The sequence below is a fragment of the Amblyomma mixtum genome, chromosome 2 (assembly GCF_055824585.1).
Source record: "Amblyomma mixtum isolate Tamu chromosome 2, ASM5582458v1, whole genome shotgun sequence".
NCBI lineage: Eukaryota > Metazoa > Arthropoda > Arachnida > Ixodida > Ixodidae > Amblyomma > Amblyomma mixtum.
This window is the reverse complement of record NC_143013.1, coordinates 191,788,791-191,804,408: the sequence shown is the minus strand read 5'-3', so window position 1 is coordinate 191,804,408 and position 15,618 is coordinate 191,788,791.

Sequence of the window (15,618 nt, the reverse complement as noted above, 5' to 3'; positions counted from 1 at the left end):
CTTGTGTGACAGCGTTCAAGTACGCAGTTTGTTTATGGAGAGCAAGCCTGAGGAAGAAAGCTGTGCCAGTGGAACGTGGACAATTCTACGGACCTCTCGCTCCTCCTACGCGTACTTGCGGAAGAGAGAATCATTCCAAGCCCCCCAAGTGCATTTTTTGTTTCTTGGTTTACGTGGTCGTCTGTTCATTCCTCCGCGTACGTATTTTGTGTGGCAATAAAAAGAAGCTGCTGCGAAAATACCTTCTTTTTATCATCCGTTTTACTCTCACGAATTCGATGTCTCCGAAGTTCTTGTTTAGGCCCTTGACACAGAGGTAAGGAAAGCGCTGTTTTATAGAGCATATAAAGTCGCTACCTGTGCTCGTGGTATGCAGGCGTGCCCACGAGAAAATGGCATGTACATGAAAGTATCAGTTGTGTTTGAGGCGGCTAACTTTGTTTGAAACCACTAGTTAAAAAAAATCGCGTCGGTAAATGTACACATCAAGCATTATTGAATACATCGCAACCACTTGTGGTTGTCACAAAAATCGGTGGACATTTGGTAAGCCGGCGCGAATAGAATGCGCCGACGCGTGCAGAGACGGATCGAGACGATTGGAGAAACGCCTCCCGATTATTGACACAGAGAAAAATGGGTTTTTGAGGAAAGGAAATCACAAGTTACTATCGAATTTCTCGGTGGACACCTCAATCGCGCCGTGAGGTTAGTGATGAAGATGGGAGTGAAAGAAGAAAACGAGATGGTGTAGTTGAGCGCGCCCGAAATTCGACGACGAACACAAGGAACCTTGTCCGTGCTGAGAGCAGTCTGAGGCATGGTACCTCCGGGTATTGGCCTCGCAAGAAGGATGTGCAAGATCAAGCGGTCGGATTGGTGGCGTCAGGATCGACTCTAGAAAGATTTCGGGCGCACTTAGTGCTCATGGCGCAAGGGCTCATTGAAAGACAGCAGTCCCGTGTCTTCTAGGAGTGATGCAACACGGGAGACGTGACAACAGAGTTTATCTGAAACGTCGTGAGAGGGACGCTACCTATCCCAAAAAGAGCACCTGTTTCAGAGGTTAAAGGTGCACTAAACAGGAACATGAACTCGTCTTTTTACCGCGGGAACTCGATCTACACGTTCCGAGCTTTCTTAGAAACTTCGAACTACTGTCCTGTGCGAAAGCAGACGCTTGGGCGAGTTGGCAATCCATGATTGTATACAGCGCGAAAAAGTTCAGTCAGCGCTCGTCTGTGTTATTCCCATGTCCCCGTCTTTTTCGCGCTGTCTACAATTACTTCCTGTGCGGCTGATTTCCCTAATTCAAATGGGAAAAAACTTCGAGGCTCCCGTATTTCTTTTTGGAACGCACTGCAGACGGTCGGAGGAGTCAACCAAACTTTTAGCCAGTCCCGTGTCGACTTTCCGCCCTGCCATCGCCGGAGTGACACGTAGCGATCGGCGAAAGCAAAAAGTTCACGCGTATCTTTATTTCCGTGGGCCTAATTTGCAGCTATGTTGTCTCTGACCGGATCTGTTTATTAACCCAAACCTAAAAAACAAAATAAAAGCGAATTCGGGGCCCCCACACGACTGCCTGAAAGGCACTCCACGCGTTAGTTTACTCCTCCTACCTTCAGCAGTTAGTTCAAAAAAAGGCGCGAGCCATGACGTTTAATCCGATTTAAAATAAGAAAATCGGCCGCACAAGACAATAATTCCAAGTTTCTAAGAAAGCTCGGAACATGTAGATCGAGTTGCCACGGTAAAAAGACGAGTTTAGATTCCTCTTTAGTGCATTTTTAAGCTCCTCGACGTGTCTGAGACCCCTCTTTCAGAATGGCCGCAGTCGGTTCTGCAGATGGGACCCAAAATCGGCTTCCAGCCATCTATCAATCCTGTTGAAAAAGTGGTCGCTGGAAGACTTGTGTCCATCAGGGCGAAACGGACGAGCGTGCGCGATGCGTCTTAGAATGTGTAGATTCTGTAATTGGTCAATATCACAAAAAGACTTTGTGTAAACTCGAACCTTGCTTGCGCTTCCTTTGAGCCCATGGCTTGCAGCCGGTTTTTGTTGACAGGGAACGGTTTTCGATGACGGTGTGTTCTCACAAAAGAGTCCTTACGCCATCCAGAAGAATTTTGTATTCCTTTCTGTTCTACCATTAAAAGGAAAAGAGCAGGCGAGAGCAGAGGAGGCTCCTGGCATAGGATATGAATCTTCAATGCATTTCCGCTAGGATAGAGAAGGCAGAGCGGCTCGAGCCTGATGTATTTTTCACTATCAAGACTCACAAAACATGCATGCCCTTTCGCACAATAGTTTCAAAGAAGGGAACTTGGTAACATGAAATTTCCTTGTACTTGCAGCAACATCCCAAAAAGTTGCAGATCAAAGACCCGTTCTAGGGGCAGAAATCAGAGACAGTAGCACAATATTTTGTAGAAATAGCCAAGTCGGGTATAGCGCTTTCAGCATTGTTGCAGTCGACCTTTATTGCTTGTTCGCGCAGAGAAAATTATAGGGATTTAACTCTGGTTACAGCCAGGATCGAGTGATAGCTGTAGGATTATTTACATTTTCGGATTCTACTAGTCGCAACATTTTCAACGGTATATAACGATATTGAAGCATAAAATTCAATTTTCAATCACAGTTAGCTAATTAACCGGAAGTGCTTAGGACCGGCAGTTAGGTTAGTATAGTGCAATCGTACTCGACAAAAGCTGTCCAACGGTATATGACTTGAGGTTTTAGAGAAAAGTTCGAATTTTAATCCCATTTGCTTAAGTAGCAATAAATAATTATGCCTTAATGTTAATTCAACGCAATCATACTGGACATAACCTATCCAACGATACGTGACTTGATGCTGTTGCTTAAAGTTAATTTTTAATCAAAATAACTAGTTAACGCTAATGAATGAAATCCTGCAATTAGTTCAGTGCAGAGACACTGAACATAAGCTATCTAATGGTATATGGCTTGATGATATACCGAAAAGTTGAATTTGAAGTCATTGATAGGTAACTAACTTGGGGGAAAAACACAGCGCACTCCTGAGACACGGACGACGAAAGGCAAGACGATACAGCGCTGACTTCAACTGATTATTTTATTGTGGAGCAACATATATATAGATTCGAAAAGTGGGCGGGAAGACATGGGTAACAGCTGCTGTACGCGACCGAAAGATAACAAACTAAAATAGAAAAGACACATGAGGGCAAGGGTGACCCTTGGAGGCAACAAAATGAAAACTAAACAAGATAAAAGACAAGCGGAGGGGCGATTGAAAGGATGACGCTTAAAAGGATGACGCGAACAGGCAGTACAAGAGACAAAAAACACTAGAATACGACAGCAAGTGAACAAAATGCACTAAAAGGCCAAAAAGACCATTAAAAATAGAAAAACATTTAAAAGCGATAAAAGAACCAAAACGGGGGTTAAAAGCAGAAGACAGAAAACAACCTTGTCCAAAAGGTAAAAAACGCTAACGGACGTATTTCGGAATCCTACACATTAAAGTTGCTCTGTGCCTGGCTGAAATAGTTTAACTCACGTTTCGTTAGCGCTATCGAGGGTGTGCGCTCGCAGGAATCGGAGGGGCGCTTTAAGCATTGAACACCCAGGTTTTTCTTGACGGTGTTAGAAACATTATTTGAGTGCTCCATAAGACGCTCATTCTCGTTTTCCTCTTGGCTGCTGCTGTTTGCCGTGCCCATTCTCTGGCCTATTGTATTCGTGTCAAGTTGCTTCCTGATGGGATAAAGGCCCTTCTAGGAGGTTTTCAACCGTCCCTTCATCATGGCACAAGAATCATGAAAATACTTCGGGCCGAGTGGCAGCGACGAGCACGTTTTTACCGCGAAGCGCTGTACATGCACCTTCACCGCCTTGACAGCTCGCCAAGAACGAAGATGAAGGGGCGTGAGCTCTCTGCACTTGCTGACAGAACTGCAGAAGCCCTATGGCAGTACGAGCTTTGCTGTCTACGTGCCATCACACCGAAACAACCCTCCGGTGTCAACAACAAGGTGCATACGCTCGGGAATGTGGTGCTGCCGGACAAAGTGACTCGCGTTCTCAGCATAGGCCCGAAATGCGCCGTCGAGCCCAAGAAGTCACCTCCAGAACTACTTAGCATGGTGAGGCAAGTGGCAAATCGTGCTCCAGACTGAATTTTCTAGCTGCCTCTCTGAAGGCGTCCAGGTTTTGACGCGCTACAGTTTCCAGGACAAAACTGGGGCTGTCAATTACGTCGCTTCATTTCTAAGACGACATCAACTTTCGCTTTTAGTTGTAGATAAGGAGAATGGTTTTCTTGTCCTACCCAAAGATCTGTTTGGTAAAAAAGCTGCTTATGCTCTAGCATCTGTTTTTGTGCGGCGCGATAAGGTTTCCCTTTCTAGGGTGAAATCAAAGGCTAAGTAGGTTTGCAAGCGCCTAAATCTTGACAGACCGGTTGCAAGCATAGATGCTGCAGACGAGAAAAGCCTAGACGTATTTTTCGTAGCAAAGACACACAAAGTTGACTGCCCATTGAGGGTAATCGTTACTGCAAAGGGTACGTGGCAGAACTCCCTGGGGTTATTTCTTCAAATGAAGCTCTAGGTTTTGACAAATGATGATCCTTTACTTTTGAAGGATTCGAGACAAGTTTTTGAATTTATCAAAGCTGGCAGTTCTGCTCTGATGCCTTTTTCGGTAGACATTAAGGACCTTTATTACTCACTTCCACATTACAAGCTTCTTTTGTGCGTTGAAAGTTGTATTGACTCGTTCGGATCCGTCACATTTCAGAATTCTTGTGGCATGTCGGTGGGCGGCTTCTTAGAATTGTTGACCGTTTATCTTAGATCTACTTTCGTTACCTGGGGTGAATGTAATTTTTTTCAAAAGAGCGGAGTATGCATCGGCTCCTGCATTGCTCCAATCTTAAGCGATATCTACCTCGCCCATCATGACCGACTGATAAAAGAGCAGCTCTCGTCGTCAGCTGCTCCGAAGGTTTTCAGGTTCGTGGACGATTACCTAATCGTTTTGGTCAGTAATGAACGTACTTTTCATAGCTTAGTTTCAGAAATACTCCAAGTGTTTTAACGGTACTTCTCGCCCCTCGTTTTGACCCATGAGGTACCCGAGAATGGATGCTTACACTTTCTTGACTTCAGGCTATCGACGGCACAAAATCCCCTGTGTTGGTTGTATGAACCAAGAGGGGCAAGTCCTTGTTGCCTTACAGTTCAGCTCACTCTAAGATCGTTAAGAGATGCATTGTGAACCTCTGTTTCACAAATTCCTTAATGAAGTCCTGTGTCCACTTGATGGACCATAGCCTGAAAGAGCAGAATCGGCGGCTGATGAAAGATGGCTACCCCGAGCACCTGCTGATCTCAGTAGCCGGCTCCCTCTTGAAGAAACTCAAAGGAAGCCAAGTGAGTGCTGCCCCAGACCACCAACACAAAGTCGCTGTGGTGCCGTACCTGCATGCTCTTTCTCACAGGCTCACAAGAATTGGACAAAAGGCAGGTGTCCGAGTGGTGTTCTCGGCGCCCGACAAGCTATCCAAGCTTTCTCGCAGAGCGAATGCCCCGGCTGTGAGAGAGCTAGCCTGCCTTGTTAGGCACCGTGCACCCTTCGTTCCTTGCGAAGTTGGTGTAGTTTATAAGATTGCCTTGAGCTGCGGCAAGGCCTACGTGGGGCAAACCGGACGTTGCCTCAATGAGCGTCTTATGGAGCACTCAAATAATGCTTCGAACACCGTCAAGAAAAACCTGGGTGTCCACTGCTTAAAGTACGCCTCCGATTCCTGCGAGCCTTTCTTTCATGAATGCTCGGTCATCGCGAGAAATGCGCATCAAACTACACGCGAAATTATAGAAGCCGCCCACATTCTAAAGCTAGGTGAAGAGTGTGTTAGCACACCCTCGATAGCGCTAACGAAACCAACTGCCTGGAAGATTTTGAGAACAGCTGCACTGCATCCCTATGACCTGAAGTTGCATCAGTGCCTTCAGTCTCGAGATCTTCAAATCAGTCTCAACTTTGTGGATTGGGTTTTGATTAAGGAGGAGCAGGATTATGACTTTCTCAGCAAGGTACTGTGGTCTGACGAGGCAAACTTTTCACGGAATTCCCTAGTGAATATCCGCAACGCACACTACTGAATTGAGCAAAATCCCGACTGGCTAGGAAGATCCCACCACCAGTATCAATGTTCTTTTAATGTGTGGTGCGGAATGTACGGGAGCACAATCATTGGCCGACTATTTTTTAACGACACTATGACCGGCAAGCGGTATGTGAGCGAGATCCTGAAGGGACCGGTTGAAGACTTCTGCAACAATATGCCACTGGAACGGCTTGGCGCCACATGGTTTCAGCACGACGGGGCTCCAGCCCATAGCTGTGGTCAAGCACGAGCATGGATTGATATGACCTTCCCTGAGTAGTGGATAGGGAGGAACGTTTCCGTTCTGTGGCCGGTCAGGTCACCCGACCTTAATCCTATTAACTTCTTCTTGTGGGACTATATTAAGGACCTCGTATACGCAGCGGAAACGACAACACCAGACGCCTTACAGGACAGGATTACTGAAGTCTACCGCAGCATTTCTCCGATGGTGCTCAAGGCAGCGACACGAAGCCTTTTCAGAAGACGCCAGTGCAGCGACGGAGCAGAAGGTGACCTATATGAGCACGTGTTGTGAAAGTGCATGTTGAGAAAAAAAACGCTACTTTGAGTGAAAGACTGCATGTGGCCATTCTGGCCACTATTATTCTAGCATTTGCATTGCCTCCACAGATAATGATCCTCAGGAGAAGCAACGCCGCCGCCGGCATCCCCGCCGACCTAAGCAAGTATTCTATTTATCTTGCTTTACCTCTCAGTGACGAATAAAACTCGTCCCATTTGTGTTTGCCACCTTTGGGTTTTTCATCGCACTTACAATGCCCGGTGCGTTCCCTGGAACTTGCACCGTTACACTTGCAGACTGGCTCGCGCGGGCGTCGCAACCACCGTCGACATAACGGCCTGCCGGAGCAGTGGGATCGTCGCTCCATACCAGCAGCTGATTTCGTTCACTCAAGCCAGAATTGAGAGCAGCACAATCGTGGCGCGCGAATGCGCTAGCCATGTGATTTTTTTTTGTATTTCGCGGGCTTTCTTTGGAGCTCGGGGAAAAAGATACACGTGAGGCTCCCTTTATCGCAAATAACTGGAACGGGGGTTTCTGAAGGTGCTCTCCAACTTTGCTATTCACTTTTATTTATTTATTTATTTATTTAGCAATACTGTAAGCCTTTGACAGGCCTATACAGGCAGTGGGTTACAAAGGTATTCACAATGTACAACACTTTGTAAAATATATTAACACTAGAACTTGTTATCTAAAACAGAACATCATTCCAACCAAAATCAAACAGTAGAAAAGAGCAGGAAAAAAAGAAAAAAGAATAAAAAAGCTTCCGCTTTATGGCACTGGGTGAAACAAAGATTCTACCTTATTGACAAAGCTAGACACAGAATCGTCGTCAACAACATCCCCTGGCAATGAATTCCAAATCTCTACGGACGACGGAAAAAAAGAAAACTTAAAAGTATTGCACCGTGTGACGTATGGCCGGATGTGCTTATCATGATTTTTTCGTTTAGTGTGACGGTGTGGTGGCTGCAGATACTGATCTTTGTTGATACGCAGCGACCCATGGTAAAGCATGAAAAGAAACTTCATGGCGGCAACGCGACGCCTGCTCGCAAGTGTGGGAATGCCTGCTTGTGTTCTAAGAGCACTGACACTTTCAAACCGGGAGTACTTCGAGTAGATAAATCGTAGTGCTTTATTTTGCACCCTTTCCAAGGAATCTGTCAGGTACTGTTGATGCGGGTTCCAGACTATGCTACCATATTCCAGAATTGGTCGGACTAGAGTTTTGTAGGCTTTAAGTTTTACTTCAGGAGGAGCCTTGCCTAATTTTCTTCGTAAAAATCCTAGTGTTTTAAACGCTTTTGCACAGGTGTTGTTAATATGTACATCCCATTTCATTGTGCGTGTAAGTGTTACCCCTAAATACTTAACAGTGTCTGTTTGGCTGAGAACGGACCCCCCTAATGTGTAGCTAAACCTTAACAACGATTTTTTATGACTTACACTTAAATACTTAGTTTTTTCTGCGTTTATTTTCATGCCCCACGTTTCGCACCAGAGAGCAATGTTATTTAATGACATATTGAGTTTCCATTGATCCTCAACTCCCCGCACGACTGTGTAAATCACACAGTCGTCAGCAAAAAGCCTGATTTTCACCCCATCGACAATACAAGAGCTAACATCATTAATATATATAAGGAATAATAAAGGTCCCAGGACGGATCCCTGCGGTACACCTGAAACTACTTCGAGGTTCTCCGATTCATTATTATTTATAACCACATATTGGGTGCGATTTGACAGATAAGCTTCTATCCATGCTATTACTTCCGAATTAATGCCAAGGAGCTTTAGTTTGTGAATTAATTTACAGTGCACAACACGGTCATACGCCTTAGAAAAATCAATAAAAATGCTGTCAACTTGTTCTCGGGAATTGATTGCTCTCGTGAAGTCATGCGTTATTTCTAATAATTGTGTGACTGTGGACAGCCCTTTTCGGAAACCGTGTTGGGTCGGATTCAATAAGTTGTTTTCTTCCAAGTAACTCATAATTGCTTTGTTAATAATGTGCTCCATAAGCTTGCAACAACCACTTGTAAGCGATATTTGGTCTGTACTTGTCAACTACTAATTTGTTTCCTTGTTTATGAATGGGTATTATTTTCGCGCGAAGCCAGTCAGCAGGGAGCGTGGCAGTTTTCAGTGACTCGATGAATATAGTATGCAGGAAAGGGGATATCTGCTGCGCATATCGGTTCAAAAACAGATTTGGGATACTGTCTGGGCCGGATGATTTTTTCGTGTCAACCTGCAGAAGTAAGTTTAGCACGCCTTCCTCAGTTATTATTATCTCGGGCATCAGAGAATCAAAAGTTGTCTCAGCTATGCTTACCGCATTTGTTCGCGTGAAAACTGATTGGAAGTACGTGTTGAAGGAATTGGCTATTTCGTGTTCGTCCTCGACGACTATGCCAGCAATTTCTAATTTTCTGGTGTGGTCTCTTGGTTCCGCCAAATATCGCCAGAATTTCTGCGGTTGTGTTTTCAAGAAATTTGCTAATGTGTCGGTAAAAAATAACCTCCTTGCTGCCCTGATCTCCAACCTCAGTTGACTTGACAGCGCAACCACCTCTAATCTATTGCCTTTTCTTTTTCTCTTTCTACGCAATTTTCTTTTCAGGTGAATTATAGAACGTGTTAACCACGGAGCTTTGCGTTCAATTCTTTTCTGTCTTGTCGGAATGAAGTTGGATTCGCAGTGCGCAATCGCATTCTTTAGTTTTACCCACAGGCTGTTTACGGGCACTGGTCCTCGGGATTCTCCGGTTGAAAAATCATCTAGCGCTATGTCAAGGAAGTCTATTACACTCTCATCTTCAGCCTTGCTGTAGTCTTTCACTGCTTTCATCGAAGAACTTTTACGGCGTTTGTTACCCGCGCTGAAGTTACAGCATGTTAATACAAGCATCTTGTGATCAGAGATACCTTCTTCTATTGTTATTACTGGATTTAATGATTCTGACAGGAAGGCAAGATCAAGAATTGCGTGGGAGTTTCCTTGCACTCGAGTAGGTTCTTTAACAATTTGTGTCAATGAGAGACTGAACATTATATCTAGGAGCCGCTCACAGCTACGCACTTCTTTATTTCCAATCCTCATTGTATCGCAATCAATTCCCGAAAGGTTGAAATCCCCACTTATCAAAAGTTTAGTCCGGTCGTTGACTTTGCTATATAAGAAGTCATGCATTTGCGTAAGATAATCTTCAGTCTCCCCAGGACGTCTGTATATGGCACCTATTAATATCGAAGATTCGTCAAAATCTTAAATTGCACCAAGTACTTTCATGATTAGCTATTCCGGGGTCTTGGTGGAATGTCAGACTTTGTTTAATGGCAATCGCCACCCCGCCTCCACGGCCATCACGATCTGAACGAAGTAGCGAGTAGGAGGGAGGGATTATTTCATGATCGTCTATACTGGAATGCAACCATGTTTCTGTGATTATGACCACATCGGGGGAATACAACAGAAAAAGTTCTTCTAATTTGTCAGTTTTATTGACAATGCTTCTGGCATTAAAGCTTAAAATTGTAAGTTGTGCTGTAGTATTCTTGTACTAAGAACGAAAACCACGCAAAGGACGATACACAGGGAAGGAGTAGACAGGACGAGCGCGGACTTGCAACTGTTTATTGAAACACATCTTCCTTCCATCACCAACCCTACGCATGCGCAACAAGCTATCTCTATCTAATCGAGTTCAGGAACTTCAGTTCCTTCTTGTACAGATGGACCGAAGCCTCGCTTACACACTTTTCGGGCCCATATCTGTCAATCTGCCAGGCTTCGATGACCTCACGGGTTTTCTGGTCTTTTGCCCTTCCGATTATCTTTGTGCGCTCAAAGAGTGGCGTGCATTTATTGTCACACGAAAGACAGTGTTTTGGCAAATGCATGCCGCTGTGAGAGCCCAACGAATTACGGCTTCTCGGTTGACATTGAGGAGCTGTTTTACTCGGTTCCTCACAATGAACTGCTCAAGGCGGTCAGCAACTGTATAGAGCGTTTGGGGGTTGTGGGGTTCCAAAATGCCTGCGGCATTTCGATAGAAGGTTTCTTCGTTGGGCTCTCACAGCGGCATGCATTTGCCAAAACACTGTCTTTCGTGTGACAATAAATGCACGCCACTCTTTGAGCGCACAAAGATAATCGGAAGGGCAAAAGACCAGAAAACCCGTGAGGTCATCGAAGCCTGGCAGATTGACAGATATGGGCCCGAAAAGTGTGTAAGCGAGGCTTCGGTCCATCTGTACAAGAAGGAACTGAAGTTCCTGAACTCGATTAGATAGAGATTGCTTGTTGCGCATGCGTAGGGTTGGTGATGGAAGGAAGATGTGTTTCAATAAACAGTTGCAAGTCCGCGCTCGTCCTGTCTACTTCTTCCCTGTGTATCGTCCTTTGCGTGGTTTTCGTTCTTAGTTCATGGATTACCAACTAGCCCCCCATCGTACACTCCTTCAGTATTCTTGTGTCAGTCCTGCTCACTTGTATTGCCGTTGACAGTGTTTTGTTTTCGATTCACTAGAATTCGCTTGTTTTCTGTGTCGTCCCACACATACATATCATCATTAACCTTGAGTTTGTTAAACACTAGGGCTACCTTATCGCCTTTCGAGCGCTCGATTTTAGATGATTCCCACAACTTTCGACGCGTTTCTCGGACACTTGCCGAGAAATCCTCTGATATCGATATTGCACTGTCTTTCAACTTGAAGCAATTGCGCAATACTTCCATCTTTTCGGCAAAATCGTAAAATCGATTTCTTCTGCTGTCAACTGGGCGATTACTGTAATAAAATGTTAGAGCTATTTTCGGAGATAGCGCAGCGTGGAGTGCACATTGGGTTCTGTCGGCGGGTTGGTGCAAGAAAGCATGGTTTTCTGTCTATTTGGTCGTTTATTTCACGAAAGTTGAGTATCCATGCCCAATTCGTGTGCCTAGATCTAGAGCATAATGCTTTTTGCTAGTTACCTAATTTGTCATGGCGGCCGGATTTACGGCTTAGGTACAAACGTTACAAGTAACATTGGCTGGTATCAAGGTGACCATGTTCTAGCAAGGTGGTATCTCAACCAACGGGGCTGCCCGAGTGGTCCGAGCTTTGCAAAAAAAGCGCTTTAAAGCGGTCCGTGCTGTTTAACCGTGAGGTTTTAACCAGGTTAAAACCTTACAACCTTTCTTCGATGTGTTGAATTGAAACTAAACCATATCTTCCAAATTTCTCTTCCAAAATATTAGGCTGCAAAAATTTTGCCACGCTTGTTCCTTGCTGATTTTAGGCACATATCATTAATCTCTTTCGCTTGGTTTAGGTTTATTGGGGTTTAACGTCCCAAAGCGACTCAGGCTATGAGGGACGCCGTAGTGGAGGGCTCTGGAAATTTCGACCACCTGGGGTTCTTTAACGTGCACTGACATCCCACAGCACACGGGCTTCTAGAATTCCGCCTCCATCTCTTTCGCATTCATTTAGAGCCTTGGTGGATGTTCGTCAATGACGACGGAAAGAAGTGACAGCCCGGAAACGACAAAAACATGACAACTTCTTGCTACGGATTGCTTTAAGATACATCGATTTGCGTTGCGGCAAAGATGAAGACAGAGACCTAACATGAATGTACATTATGCCCCGTATACGGGCGTCAGAGAGCATAGTGTCCCGCGTCATTATCTCAACTCCTTGTGTGGCTGGAATCGCTGACGACGATGCCGTCTTGGTCTCTTCCAGCGACCTCACCGACAGTACCTCGCGGTTGAGTTGTGACAGCTGCTGCGGTGCCGTTGAGAAATGTGGCATCCTCTACTTGCGTGGTGGTAGTCACTTTTCTCGGTGCGCTACTCACGTAGAAAGAAGCGGCAAACACTATCACGGCGAGGGTGATAAGAACGCACAGCACGAATGACGCTGCTGCTGCCTGGTTGCCGTGCTCACTCAGGTCGAAGCTTTCTTTGGACGAAGGCGAGCCATCGTATCCGCGGTAACCTTCTCCAACTTCCAAAGGCGGTAGCGGCGCGCTAGCACTTGCCGGAGTAGGTTTCCTTGGCCTGCGTAAGATGCTCCGCAGTGTTCTGACGGACTGCACCGGCATTCTTTTCTCCATAGCGAGTAGACGTCTTCCTCTTCTTTTTCCATCGGAGAAATTTTAACAAATGTACGTCACCATCAGGCGGAGAAAAGCTTGACTGAGTATACTCTCGAAAGAAGGTGAAGTAGCTATAGACCCACACAGCGTTTACGAACATAGGCGCGCTAGCCCCTTACAAAAATGACTTTTAAGCTTCAATTGACGCCTTGTTCAGCTCTTGTTGAATCAACTGGAAACCAACATGAACTCAATGTATGTTGAGCCTACTCAACGCCTGCTAAACACATTTTTGTTGAGCGTAGTTAACGCATTAATTGTTCAGCTATATATTGGCGCGTGCTCATGGGAGCGCGCCGACGATGAAGACGAAGTGTGCGTGTGTCGGTGGACGAAGACGAAGTGTGTGTGTGTGGTTCGGACAACCATCTTGTGAGTTCTGTGCTGTGAGCTGAACTTCGCTGAAACTGTGGTCTGTGCCGGTCCTGTCATCGTTACAATATGTTGAATTTAAATTGAATCGTCTCAAGGCAGCCGCTTCTATGCCTAACTAAATGAAATCAGTTTGACATGCTTTGTATAAACAGAACCTTATCATATTATACATTTTAAGAACGCATGCAGCACCCGTTAAAACTCTCGTAAACCGCTCAGTCATTTTCTTGCATAGAATAAAGTTCAAGTAGTGCAATATGCTCTTTCACGCATACCTACTTCGGAGGATTCGCATGTGCGTTCATAAAAAAGGGCGCTTAATTAGTGCATCACTTATATCGTTTATGAATGAATCGAGGTCGTTCACTAACAGAACGTTGCATGTGAACTTGATTACTTCTACTACACATAAAATAAATAAAATATTAATAGTGTAACGGCCTTTATTGACAGTTGTTAAGGCCGGTTAGAGTGGGCAAGGACAGGTCCGGTCCCAGAACAGTTCACGCTCTCGTATCGCGCTGCGCGTCAGCTCTGCTGCTTCAGCTGCCGATCGTCGTCTTCTCGACTCGCGCCTCGCGTCGGTTCCGCTGCTCGTCTGCTGATAACCTTGCTCTTTACATTTGGCCCCGGGGGAAAAAGAGCCATCCTGGCGACTTAGAGGGTCAAGACAACGCAAGGGTCGTAGTGCGGCTTCAAACGCGAAGCGTGGACGGTCTCACGCCCACGTCGTCAGAGATCGGGTGATGGCGTCATGGGCTCAAAGATGTAAGTGACGGGAGAAGTGCGCTCAAGGACGCGGTAGTGCCCATGGTAGTTTGGCAGCAACTTGCTAAAGAGACCTGGTGCAGCAGAAGGCACACGGACCCAATTAAGGGATTGCGGCTGAAAAGTGTCGGTGCCATGGGAGTGGTCGAAGTGGTATTTCTGGCGCCCTTGGTCGTCGGACGTGAAAGACCGGGCGAGCTGGCGGCACTCTTCAGCGTGTCTGGAGGCTTCAGATACGGTTGTTGATTCCGACGAATCAGGATGATAAGGAAGAATAGTGTCGAGCGGCGAGGATGGTTCACGGCCGTACAGAAGAAAGAATGGTGAGAAACCAGTAGTGCTCTGCGTAGCGGTGTTGTAGGCATATGTGACGAAGGGGAGGACGGCGTCACAGTTAGAATGGTCGGCCGCCACGTACATTGACAACATGTCACCCAATGTTCGATTGAAACGTTCTCTCAAGCCGTTCGTCTGGGGATGATAGGCAGTAGTGTTGCGGCGAGTAATGTTGCATTGCTGCAGAAGAGATGAAACTACGTCTGACAGAAACACCCGCCCACGGTCGCTCAACAGTTCACGCTCACGTATCGCGCTGCGCGTCGGCTCTGCTGCTTCAGCTGCCGATCGTCGTCTTCTCGACTCGCGCCTCGCGTCGGTTCCGCTGCTCGTCTGCTGATCATCTTCCTCTTTACAATAGCAATAATTGACATAAATTTGCTGACCAGCAGGCCACTACCTGCGCATGTCCGGACACCCCTGAGTAGGACTATGTGAGGGTGAAGCCGAGGTTGCGCTTAAGATGAACTCTTCGTTAGTTCTTGCTAGTTCATCCTAGTGTTCTCTACTGTTCTATGCTCTTTATCTGATGGATGTGTAAGGCGAGAGTGTATTTATGTATGTGTATATATATATGTGTGTGTGTGTGTGTGTGTGTGTGTGTGTGTGTGTGTGTGTGTGTGTGTGTGTGTGTGTGTGTGTGTGTGTGTGTGTGTGTGTGTGTGTGTGTGTGTGTGTGTGCGTGCGCATGTGTGGAGCACTACACCAATGGGGATGTCAGCATCACGTTAACGAGAAATTGCAGCAATAAATATGAATATACCGCCGAAAATTGCATTGGTAGTCGGTCTATCTGGCGCAATACAGATGTGTTCCTAGGAGTTTTTGTTTTTTTACCACAGTCAAGATTCAGAACGATGTGTTGATTCCCCCCAGTAATTTCAACGTGAATTCCACATGAAAGCAATGCAGAATTTTTATTGAGAATGCTCAACTCTAGCATGGTAGCCACCTTTCTAATGAGTTTCAATTCGGCCTCAATAACTCACCAACACAAGGACATCCTGGTCAGAACAAAAATTCAACATGGCATGTTGAGTCTGCTCATGAGAACTTCAACACTGTCTCAAGAAGCATTTTTGTAAGGGGCGGACGCCGGTGTCGAGGGAGGGGTGAAAAGTGGGGTTAGCTGCCACAGGAAAACAGAAAGCAAAAGTTTTAAAAGCAGCTTTCTGATTTCACATTGCACCTGTGATGTCGTTCCTTCGTGCGGAATAACCAAGTTCATTGTAGAACAGATTGTGAAAGTACGAACCTTCATATTTCAAGAAATGCTTCGG